This window comes from Theropithecus gelada, chromosome 13 (genome assembly GCF_003255815.1).
Source record: "Theropithecus gelada isolate Dixy chromosome 13, Tgel_1.0, whole genome shotgun sequence".
Lineage (NCBI taxonomy): Eukaryota > Metazoa > Chordata > Mammalia > Primates > Cercopithecidae > Theropithecus > Theropithecus gelada.
This window is the reverse complement of record NC_037681.1, coordinates 105313518-105325321: the sequence shown is the minus strand read 5'-3', so window position 1 is coordinate 105325321 and position 11804 is coordinate 105313518. Positions and strand designations below refer to the sequence as shown.

At 43.9% G+C, this 11804-nt stretch overlaps 1 pseudogene across 1 annotated transcript; it reads right to left on the bottom strand.

Moving 5' to 3' along the window:
• Positions 1-226: 226 nt before the first annotated feature.
• On the bottom strand, positions 227-1245 carry LOC112605011 (annotated as a pseudogene). Its single transcript, XR_003115331.1, has one exon. The product of XR_003115331.1 is annotated as an FUN14 domain-containing protein 2 pseudogene (transcript).
• Between the last annotated feature and the right edge of the window lie 10559 nt (positions 1246-11804).

The window sequence follows — 11804 nt, the reverse complement described above, 5'->3', positions numbered from 1 at the left end:
GCTCATGTGGGCAACAGAGAAGTGTTGCCTTGTTTAGCAAAAGGGTAGAGAATGAGAGCCCTGGGCATTAGGGGTTCGGAAACAGGGGGCACCTGGGGTAAGGGTAAAAAATATGTAAGGGTCAGCCAAGGTTATCCTTCACAGTTTTGCTTCAGATCATCCCTTACCTTGATTTGCCCTGACCACATTTGTCCATCCATTTTGCAAGTGTGACACCCCAATTTTTCATCTTTTTATTTTTATTTTTTAATGCTTAAAGGCAATTGTATTCAGTTCCTTTCCATGCAGCACATAATAAGGTAATCCATGTGCTTATTTCTTTTTCAAATCAACAGTTCGGGACAACCTTTCAGGATCCACTCATCCTCCACAGTCAGCCATCTTGCAATGTGTTCTCCTAAGTGTCTTGCATGGAGGTAGAAGAACCTTCTTGCTGACCTACAGACTGACCAAGTAGGGGGTGTACTGGAAGGAGAGCTAAGGACTATTGTCTCTTCTGCAACCAGCAAGCTTATGGTGCCACATTAACTTGTACCAACAGATGCTTATAGAAGCCACTTGGATTTGCCACAGCAGGGAGGAAGGCATGGGAGAAGAGGAGGAGGGACTCAGTGTCCTATGATGGAGTATAGAGGCTGCTGGCTGGAAAAAACCAGGAACAATGAAAATGAGGTTATCTTCCTCAGGATGCCATGCCAAGCAGAAAGCCCCCGAAAAATCCCCCAGTCACTAGAAGATTCTTCTTCACAAATGACACCACCTCCTCAGCTTTGCTCCTGACCTCGGTAGGTATCTGATTGCTCTTACGGATCTTCAGCTGCTCTTTGGCTTTCTTCATGTCCTTCTCCACTCGTTGCCAATCAACTTTGATGTACCCAGAATGGTTTGCAAGTTGAAGGAGAAAAAATCCACCTCCCACAGCTGTTGCAGCCAACTTTCCAACCTTCTGGAATATGAAACCCGTGCACCATCCAGTGACACCTCCAATGAACAGCTGGGTTGCCACGCTATACTTTTCGGCTGAAAGTCCACATTCTGGCCCGAACAGCTTACGCCACCATGGCTGCTGCTTAGCAAATTCTGCAAGATCCACTGACTCAATATCTCCCTCAAAGTTTCCTTCACTGGACGCGGCCATTTTGGTGAGCTAGTCTCACAGGGACACACGCAGGGGATCTGCGCGGTATGCCACGGAGTGGCACGCTGTTGTGACCACCACTTGGCTTCCTGCACGTGGGGTAGATGTTTCCACCTGGCTTCCTGAACGTGGGGCAGATGTTTCCATTCCCACGGTGGCCGCGGAAGAGGGCGGGCCTGGCGCGCTGCGACCACTTCCTGTCTCGGCAAGCGGCTGCGTCACAAAGTTCAGCGGGGCGGCGTCACAAGCCCCGCAGCCCCGCCCAACAGATGCCATCCTGTTTTTTTTTGTTTGTTTTTTTGTTTTTTTTTAGAAGCAGTGTGGAATGGTGGAAAGAGCAACGAATGGACCACATGTCCAAGGATAAGACCTGAGTCTCTGTTTTCTCATCTATAAAATAAGAAAAATACAGTATTATTGTGAGGATCCAATAAAATTATGTGTGTGAAATATTTTGTCAATTGCAAAAGTTCTAGGCAAATGTCCAGGTGAATTATCTTGGAAAACACTTCCCTTCACACTGTCAACAGTCCCCGCTTTTGAGACTCAGTCAAAGATTTTTGTAGTATATTTGGGGAAACCTGTAGCCTCTCTGGATTTTGCAAAACCTGAGTGAGAAATTACTTCACCAGGCCTAGCATTTACTTTTTCTCTTGGACTTACCTGAAAAGAGCTGTCCGAAGTGTCATCTGTGGGAAGGTAAAGAAAAGAGGGGAATATGCTTCAGGAGGCAGATGGGGCTGGGCTGTCGACCCTTCAAACATGAAAAAACTGTGCTGCCTGGGACCTTTTGTGTGGTGCTTTCTCAGCCTGCAACAAAAAGCCTTCCCAATTTGTAGGGTCTGGAATGGCAGGGGTTGTTGCCTGGGAACCCTCTGCAAATATCAAACCCATTATTGGGCTGAGGAAGGCATGGTTCTAATTGAATTTTTCCTCCCACCTTCTGTTCTGCAGCTGTAACAGGATTGCTTGTGCCATTGTGGCCTTTTTACCAGGGCTGGACTGGAAAAAGCAAATTTCATCCAATGCAATACATGAACAGGAATTAAGTCTGAACTTTTGAAGTATATAGTTTATGTCCTGGTATCTTCTTGCTGCTGGAATTTATTGTGCCCATCTTAAGGATAACATAACAGCAAGTCTTCATCTAAGTAAAAAGTAAAAGGGAGAAAGGCAGAGAGAGAAATGGGCAGAAACTTTGAAGGGTGCATCTCACTTTCCTTGTAACTCTATAAATGAGTTCCAGTTCTCTTTCATCTTAAAGCCTGTCCCCTTCAGCCCCTGCAAAACCCTTTTTTGACACTGAATTATTTCCCTATTCCTATGGTTAAGCTGCTCAAAAATAATCTCTATTCATCATCTCCACCTCTTTACTGCACATAACTTGCCCACCTACTCTGTCTGCCTTCTGCCTTGCCCAGTTCACTGGCCTTGCCCTCCTGATATCACAATTGATCTCTCAGTTATAATCCTTTTCCTCTCTCTGGCCCCACTTCTGTTACTTTATTTCAGGCCACTGTCGTCTCATGGCTGAATTACTTCAACAGCTTTCTAATGGGTCCTCTTGTCTCCTATGTTGCCCCGCATTAATCCATTCTTTTTACTGCTTCCAAAGGGATGCTCAAAGGCACTTCGAGGCTGTCAGGATGCTCCAAATCCCCCAGCCTGGCTTACTAAGCCATTTGAAGTGGCCAGTGCCCACCTGTGGTCTTATGGCCTGCCCAGCCCTTCTGGTGTCCTGCCCTCCAGCCATACTGATCTGTTTGCAATTTCCCTAAGCTCGGCTGTTGCTCTTCTCAGGATCTTTGTGCTGATTGCCTTCTCTGTCACAAATGCCCTCTGCCTTTGCTGGACTGATTCCTATTCATCTGTCCTGCCTCAGCACAGCCTCCCTTGTCTCCTGGAAGCCCTCTCGAGTCTGGGGAGTCTTGATCTTGGGTCCTTCCCATGTTCCCTTCCAGCACCATGTGTTTTCCACATTCTTTCCCACTGTGTTTTTCTCTTCTCTTGACCATCTCCCTTTCTAGAGACTGGACACCTGAAGGCCTCGGAGGCAGGGACTAACATTAGGATTCATGCATAAGTGATATATTAAGGAAGGGCTCCTGTGGAGCCTGGTAAGGAGTAGAGGTGCAGGACAGTGGAAGGGAGGAAACCCAGCAAGAGGGCGTCCTCAGGCAACATCCTGGGGGCAGTAGCTACAGCCTGACCCTGAAGGGAAGCTTTGGAATATAAGTTACACCTTGGAATTGCCCATGGAAGGCCAGGGAGATGGACTGTAGTATCCCAATACCTATGGTTACTGGTCAAGGGCTGCCCTGGGGGAAGTAAATTCCTAGGATTCCAGCTCTTCTATGTGTGAGTGTGTATGGACAAGCTTCTGAGTAGCTGGAGGGGTGTCCTTACTGCTGAGGTATACCGAAGGTGGGTGGTGTGCAAAAATGGCAGAAAGTGAACCCCAGGGTCCTGGGTGGAGCATTGATGTTATCATTAGAGTCCTGATCTTTGCATTGCTTGTCCCGGTGCCTGCAATGCCTGGCACATAGAAGATGTGTAGCAATTTGTTTTTTACATAAATGGATCACAGATTTCCTTTCTCAACTCAATTACTTGTTTGTGGATTTTCTTTTCTTTTCTTTTTTTTTTTTTTTGAGGTGGAGTTTCGGTCTTGTTGCCCAGAGTGGAGTGCAATGGTGCGATCTTGGCTCACTGCAACTTCTGCCTCCTGGGTTCAAGCGATTCTCCTGCCTCAGCCTCTCAAGTAGCTGGGACTACAGGTATGCGCCACCATACCCAGCTCATTTTGTATTTTTAGTAGAGATGGGGTTTCGCCATGTTGGCCACGCTGGTCTTGAGCTCTTGCCCTCAGGTGATTCACCTACCTCAGCCTCCCAAAGTGCTGGGATTACAGGCTTGAGCCACTGCGCTCGGCCTGTTTGTGATATTTTACACTGTTCAAGTCTCCCTCCTTGAAAATCCCCATTCCCTTGGCTTTGAACCTCACACTTGGTCCCTTTCTCCATGCTGCTTCCTTTCTTGGCTCACTGTCCCTGCTTCATTTTTTGCATGGCATTCCCAGGGGTTCTGTCCTCAGCCACCGTCTCAGTTTACTCACTGTGAGTGATCTTGCCTGTATTTATGTGTAGATTAAGTGTGGTCTATATGCCCAATTCATAATTCCTCCATTCACTTATTCATTCATTTAACAAGTATTTCTGAGAACCTGGAATGTGCCCACCACTATTCTAGGTTCTGGGGATGTAACACTGAACAGATCATACTAAGATTGCTGCTTTCATAGGGCTTGCAGTCTGGTAGCTGGGTGGGAATGGGGGAAGACAATATGCAATAATCAAAATAAGAAAATTATGTAGTACATTATAAGAAAAATGGTAATGCAAAGCAGGATGGGCAGTATTGGAAGGACTGCATACATCTTGGGCAGGGGGATATTGCAAGTGTAGATAGGGCGGTCTGGGTAGACCTCATCGAGAAGACGGCAGTTGAGTACTCTGAAGGAGCCAAGGGGGTAAACCGTGCAGTTCCATGTGGGGAGAACATCCACGTGGAGGGAACTACAGTGCAAATTCCTTGAGTTGTATTCTTGACATGTTCAAGGACATGACAAGGAAGCGTGTGGTTAGAACACAGTAATTCTGAGGAGGAAAAGTAGGAAATAAGATCAAATGGAAATGTGGGGTGAGTAGATTATGTTAGGGTCCTATGAGCTGTGACAAGGACTTTGGCTGTTGCTCATAGTGACAGGGAAGCATTGCTGGGCTTTGGGCAGAGGTGTTACCCATCTGACTTACATCTCCCGCCTCCAGACTGGTATATTCGATTGCTTTTTGGAGACCCCGTGGGCAGCTCAAGTTAAATACTCAGTCCTCATTATTTGCAAATTTTGCAATAGGAATGTGCCTACTAGGTAAAATTTATCTGTAATCCCCAAATCAATATGTAAGATGTTTTTGTGGTCATTTGTGGCCATGCATAGAGTGAGAAAAGCTTGAATCACCTGATAGCACATTCCCAGCCGAGGCTGAACAAAGTAATGCTCTGACTTTGCGTTTCAGCTCTCACACTGTAAGTAAGTGCTCTGTTTGCGGTCCATTGAGTGCCACATTTTTTTTTTTTTTTTTTTTTTTTTTTGCATTTTTATGCTTTTCCTTGGTTATTTCACTGTTTAAAATGGCCCCCAATCATAGTGCTGAAGTGCCGTCTAGTGTTTCTAAGCACTAGGATGCCGTGATGTGCCTTATGGAGAAAATACATATGTTAGATAAGCTTCATTCAGGCATGAGCTATAGTGAGGCTGGCTGTGAATTCAATGTTAATGAATCAACAGTCTATATTAAACAAGATGCCTTTAAACAAAAACACACATAACACAATGTTATGTATTGATGAACTGATGGAAAATATTTTGACTAGAGGCTTCTCAGAACCTACCCCTGTATTTCCTTCAGGAGCAATGGTTCAGTATTCACAATGCAGCATTCGCAGTGACTATAGAATATAGTTACTGTAAATAATAAGAATCAACTCTGTGTTTGTCATACACTGCACTCCTTGTCTTTCTTCCAGACAGGATTCTCCTTTCGTATTATTAATCTTGACAATTTTAGCTCTACCATTCACTGACTCACCCCAGCCAGATAGAAACTTCCTTACTCCTCACATCAAACAAGTTTGAAGCTCCCCCTCAAACATCCTCTTCTCTCCATTCCCATTGTCACAGCCTTAGTTAGATCTTCATCTTTTGCTAGGACTAATATGTCAACCTCCTAACTGATCTCTCTGTCTCTGATCTGGCCCCCTCTGATCTCTCCTTTATTCATCTCCTAGAGACACCCTTCTGAAATGCAGCTCTGATCGCATTATTTCCATGCACAAGCCCTTCAGGGAGTTCTCTTTTTGCCAATAGCAGTGATCTGATCTGGTACTCATTGCTAGATACCTACTGAATATCCACCTCCCAACTTTTTTCAGGTGGTAGTGTGCCCCGTTCACTTCCTCAGACTCCTTTATAGCATGTGGCCCAATACTCACCAACAAGTTATATGCAGAAATTACTGGGTGCAGCTGATAGGAAGTGCTTTAAAGAGGATAGACTTGACTGGCATTAACCTTTTGTCCTTTATCCTTCTTTCTTTTCCCTGGGATATGATTTTGATGTGGCAGCCATCTTGCTGGTCGTGAGAATAGAAGAAAAACACAAAGGATGGTATTTCATTTGTTTATTGCAGTGCAACAAATCATCAAAAACTTAGTGGTTTGAAGCAACAACCATTCATTTCCTCACAATTCTGCCTTCTGAATTGGGCTAAGCTGAGTGGTTCTTCTGCAAGTCTTGCCATAGGGTCATCTATGTGGCTGGTCCTGGATGGCTTCAATCATATGTATGGTGCCTCGTTTTCCATCTGGTTTCTCCTTCTCTAGGAGACTAGGACATCCTTACATGATTGTTTCAGGGCAGAAAAGTGAGGGCAGATGTTGCAAGACTTCTTGAGGATATGGCTCAGAAATCACAGAAAGAAATTCTGCCATATTCTCTTGGTCAAAACAAGTCACATGACCAACTCAGATTAATGGACCTGTGTTCCAGGATGGAAGCCATGGTAATGGGCATCTTTGCAACCAGTCTGTCATAGAGCACAAAATCAGAATGGAAAGAGCCTGGATCCCCATGGTTACTGTGAGTCATAAAGCCAGTGCTGGACTTATTTTTATATAAGAACTGTAAATCTTATATGTGTAGCTTCCAGAGAGGTTGTTTTTGTCACATGGAGCTGGCAGTAATGGTGCCGGCCTTGGAGGTTGAGAAGAGAAGGGACAGATAGAAGGTAAAATATTTAGGAGGCAGAATTCACAGAATCCAGACATCCCCTGATAGTATTTTGAGAATTTTCCATAGACACTCTGTGTTAGTCTGTTTTGCATTGCTGTAAAGGAATACTGGAAACTGAGTAATTTATAAAGAAAGGAGGTTTATTTTGGCTCATGATTTTGCAGACCATTCAAGAAGTGTGATGCTGGCATCTGCTTCTGTTGAGGGCCTCAGGGAACTTTTACTCATGGCTGAAGGCAGAAGGGGAGCAGGCATGTCACATGGTGAGAGATAGAGTGAGAGACATGGTGAGAGATAGAGTGAGAGAGAGAAAGAAAGAGAGAGGTAGGGAGAAGGAAGGGAGGTGTCACACTCTTAAACAATCAGCTCTTGCATGAACTACCAGAGCCAGACTCACTCATTACTATGGGGATGGCACTAAGTCATCAAGATCTGCCTCCATGACCCAACACCTCCCACCATGTCCCACCTCCAACATTGGGGATCACATTTCAACATGAGACTCAAATATCCAAACCGTATCACATCCCCAAGTTTATTCCTGATTACCAGTTTCAAGCTGAACACATTTCTAACTGGTAAAAGTCATTTCTAACTATGATGTTGTGTACCCTGGTGCTTCCCATCAGTTGTTGAGATCCCATGGGTAATTAATTATTACCACAAAGATGCCAAAACTTATTAATGGTTCATAGCACTTAAAAAATAGGGTATATTCGCACCTTGGGAGACTGAGGTGGGTGGATCACCTGGGGTCAGGAGTTCGAGACCAGCCTGGCCAACATGATGAAACCCCATCTCTACTAAAAATGCAAAAAATTAGCTGGGCGTGATGGTGGGCACCTGTAATCCCAGCTACTTGGGAGACTGAGGGAGGAGAATCGCTTTAACCCAGGAAGTGGAGGTTGCAGTGTGCCGAGATTGCACCATCGCACTCCAGCCTAGGCAACAACAGTGAAACGCTATCACAAAAAAAAAAAAAAAAAAAAGAAAAAAAAGAAAGAAAGAAAAAATAGGGTACATTCAAGGTGCCAGTCTTGAATTATCTACCATTTTTTTAATGAAGAAAAAAGCAGAAAATCTCTGTCCTAAGGAGCAAAGCCATAGCTTTTTCCTTGAGGCTGGTGCAGTTTTGTTAATATTCGTGTGACTATTTGAGTCCCTATTGGCTTTATTATATGCTCTATAATTCTCTCCCCCAAACCAGACTTTCCCCTATTCATTTCTGAGAGCCTCCAGCAGGGCTTCCAAGTGCATGCAAATCACTCTCGATTATTATTTACTACTGTTGCTTCCAAAGGCAGGACCTATAGTCCCGCAGATCTGACAGACTCCAGGAGATACTGCTCTCAGCTGAAACTATTTTCCCCTTGATGTTGCCTAGCAGCCTGCAGACCCGGAGGGCCCCTGATGATGTTCTCTGCCTCCTACCACCATGCAGCATTTATTGTTCCTCCTCACGCCCACAGCACATGCTAAATACCCCTTTCCTTGTTCAGACTAAAAAGGAAAGTGATCCCTTCTGGAGACGCTTGCTTAGAATCCCCCAGCAAGGTGGACTGAATGCAAAAGTTTTACAGCAGAAAACTCTTGTGCTTCCTGCTGGAAATAACTATAAGACACACTCTCTCTTTCTCTCTCTCTGTCTCTGATGGGCTTCAGAAGCACGGCTCTGAGTCGAACCCTGTTCTTGACACTGTCTTCACTAGGGGAGCTGAAATATCTGCTCCACTGCTGAGATTTTAATCAACCTAGTGCAGGAAACCATTCAACACCTAGAAAGGCCCTTGTGCACTGAGAAAGGTGTTTCTTCTGTTTTATTCAGAAATTGTTCAATACTGGTGTTGTTTGGGCCCTAAATATTTTTAGTAAGTGATACAACTTTTAAGTATAATTTTTTTTTTAAGTTTTTAGAATAACTACTTCAGGTATGTGATTAAAAACAAAAAAATCCCAGCAGTATGAAATGATACAACAATGAAAAGCAAGTCTCTCTAATCCTGAACATCAGTTCCTCCATCTTATTCACTTGAACAAACTTCCAGAGTAGTTTGTGCACTCTCATAAATATATGGTCCAGTCCTTTCAATTAATGAACACAGCTCAGGCTGATCTGGAGGCCTGGGTTAGACCAGGGTTTGAGAGAGGCCGCCTCACCAAGTCCAGATTCCCACTCCACTCTGGTCCTCAGGCTGCGCTGTTTGACTCAGCCAGCCTCCTCATTCCTTAATGGAAACCTCATTAGTGTCTTTATTCCATCTGTTGTCTTTTGAGGTCATATCAATCATATTTGCACATGTCCAAACCCCAACAGGGGACAGGGTTTAAGCATTTTTTACCAGGAGGTTTGTGAACCCCTATGTGGGAAGAAATCACCTACTTCCAGCCTTCAGATCCATCCGAGAACAAGCTCCAAAGTGTCTCAATACATGTCTCAGATTCCTCACTTACATAAGCCCCAGCTGCTCCACCGGCTTCATTCCCCGTCACACCCCTCACACCACATCTCACCCCTCACACCACATCTCACCCTAGCAATACTCCTTGCAATTCTCCCAGCCCAGAGCTTTCACACATCTCTGCCTTTACCAAGTCTTTTCCTCTCCCTAGAATATTTTCTGGGGTCCTCTTTGGAAATTCCTATGTTTTGATCAAGACTGAAGTTAATTGTCACCTTTTCTGTAACTGTTTTCAATGAGTAATTTTCCCTCTTGACCCCTGAGCTGAAGTCATTGTGTCAACTTTGGTCAATACTGTCTCTAGCACTTCTGTTATTCAGCCTAGTACACCATGCTCATTTTTATTATTTTATTTTTAATTTTTTCTTATGTTTTTCTCTATGAGCAACTTGAGAATAAGAACTTGACGTTAAAATGTATGCCTGCCACATAGATGGCATTTCACAAATGTTTCTTAAATGAGCTCTTAAACATAATATATAATTTTTGTACTTAGGCAGCTCTGGTGCTGTGGAAAGGGTTTTGAATTTGGAATCATTTGAAAGAAGCTGAGTATTGTTGCCCTGCAGGCTGCAGCCCAAAGTCCTTTGCATGTAAGTTGGCGTCCCCTGTATCAGGAGACCTGGCTCTAAATCCTCAGCCGCTTAGTAGCTGCAACAGTAGGTAGTCACTTAATCTCACTGAGCTTTGGTTTTTCTGTCTGGAAAAAAGAGGGTTTGTACACCCTGCAGAGTTCTGAGAAATAATTGTGACTATGAGAAGCTGCCCAGGAGAGTGCCGGGCACCTACTGAGTGTTCAATACATGTTAATTGAGTGAATGAATAAAGGAGAAAAACTTACATAAAAACCAACAGGAACAACATTCTGACTTGCAAATATATTTATGTGCTTCTACATTTTATTTTTGTGCATGCACACCCACACACAAACACAAAGACTCTGTCTTCTCTTGTATATACAGGTCCGGTCCTAGTTTATTTACTTTTGGTTGGTTACACAACAGACCTCCAGGAAGTAGTCTTGCAGGTGACAGAGAAGTTGAGGCAGCTTTGGTTGCAGTTATGACATTATGCTCCAGCAGCATTTCATTTAATTTCATGTCTGTATTTTTTTTTTAAGCCCAAAGCTGTTACATACCTTTCTTATATGCGTTCAGCTGGTGTGTGCCACTTACCAGGATTTTGTCAGCCGTTTTGATAGCTGCTTTCCACATTAGCATTCTATGGGCCTAGGATTTCTAGTCTTCCTGGAAAGCCCTGATATCTTATCATGTGGACGCAGGAAGTTTTTTTTTCTTGTTTTTTTTTTTTTTTTTTTTTTTTCCAGTGCTTACTTTGCTTCCATTTTTAGGTATGATTGAATTCTGTAAAAGCCTCTCAGTGAAAGAATGTCTTTTGACAAGCACTTGAAATCCTCCATTTGTCAGATTTCACTTTTAGTTTGTGTTTGGCCACCTTATACCACAAAGGCACTCTGGGCTCTCAGTCTCTTTCTCATATGTGCATATACCCATATGTCCTCTCAGTGCCTAGTCCCAGTCCACATCACAGCAGCATCGACCTACTCCCAATCCACTCTCCATCTCTGAGCGTATTTCAGGAAGAGTGGACCTTCTCACATCCACTTCTGTAATGGTTAATTTTATGGGTCAACTTGACTGGGCTAAGGGATGCCCAGATGACTGGTAAATATTATTTCTGGGTATGTCTATGAGGGTACTTCCAGAAAAGATTAGCATTTGCATTGATGGACTGAGGAAAGAAGATCACTGACATGAGACGGCATCATCCCATCTGTTGAGGGCCTGAATAGAACAGAAAGACAAAGGAAGGGCAAATTTGCCCACTCTTTGTTTGAGCTGGGACATCTATCTTCTCCTGCCCTTGGACATCAGTGCTCCTGCTTCTCATGCCTTCAGACTCAGCTCAGGACTTACCCTGCTGGCTTTTTTGGTTCTCCAGCTTGAAGATGGCAGATGGTAGAACTTCTCAAACTCCATAATCACATGAGTCAATTTCTACAATGGATCTCTCTCTCTCTTTATCTCTATGTATATCTATAGCTATATATCTATCTATATCTATATCTATCTATATCTGTATCTATATCTATATGTATATCTTTATGTGTCTTACTGGCTTTGTTTCTCTGGAGAAGCCTGACAAATACAGCTCTTGAATTGATCCATATTTAGCCTGCTTCTCCACTATCAGTCCCAGGTCCATCTTAAGTCTGAGCTCTTGTCCACCGATAACCTGACTTTTGGGAGCTACAGCCCTCTGTCAATAAGACGCTACTATCCCGACACTGTTCCCAGTGACAGAGTGTATTTGCAGGGCAGTGTGTGGGGAAGGT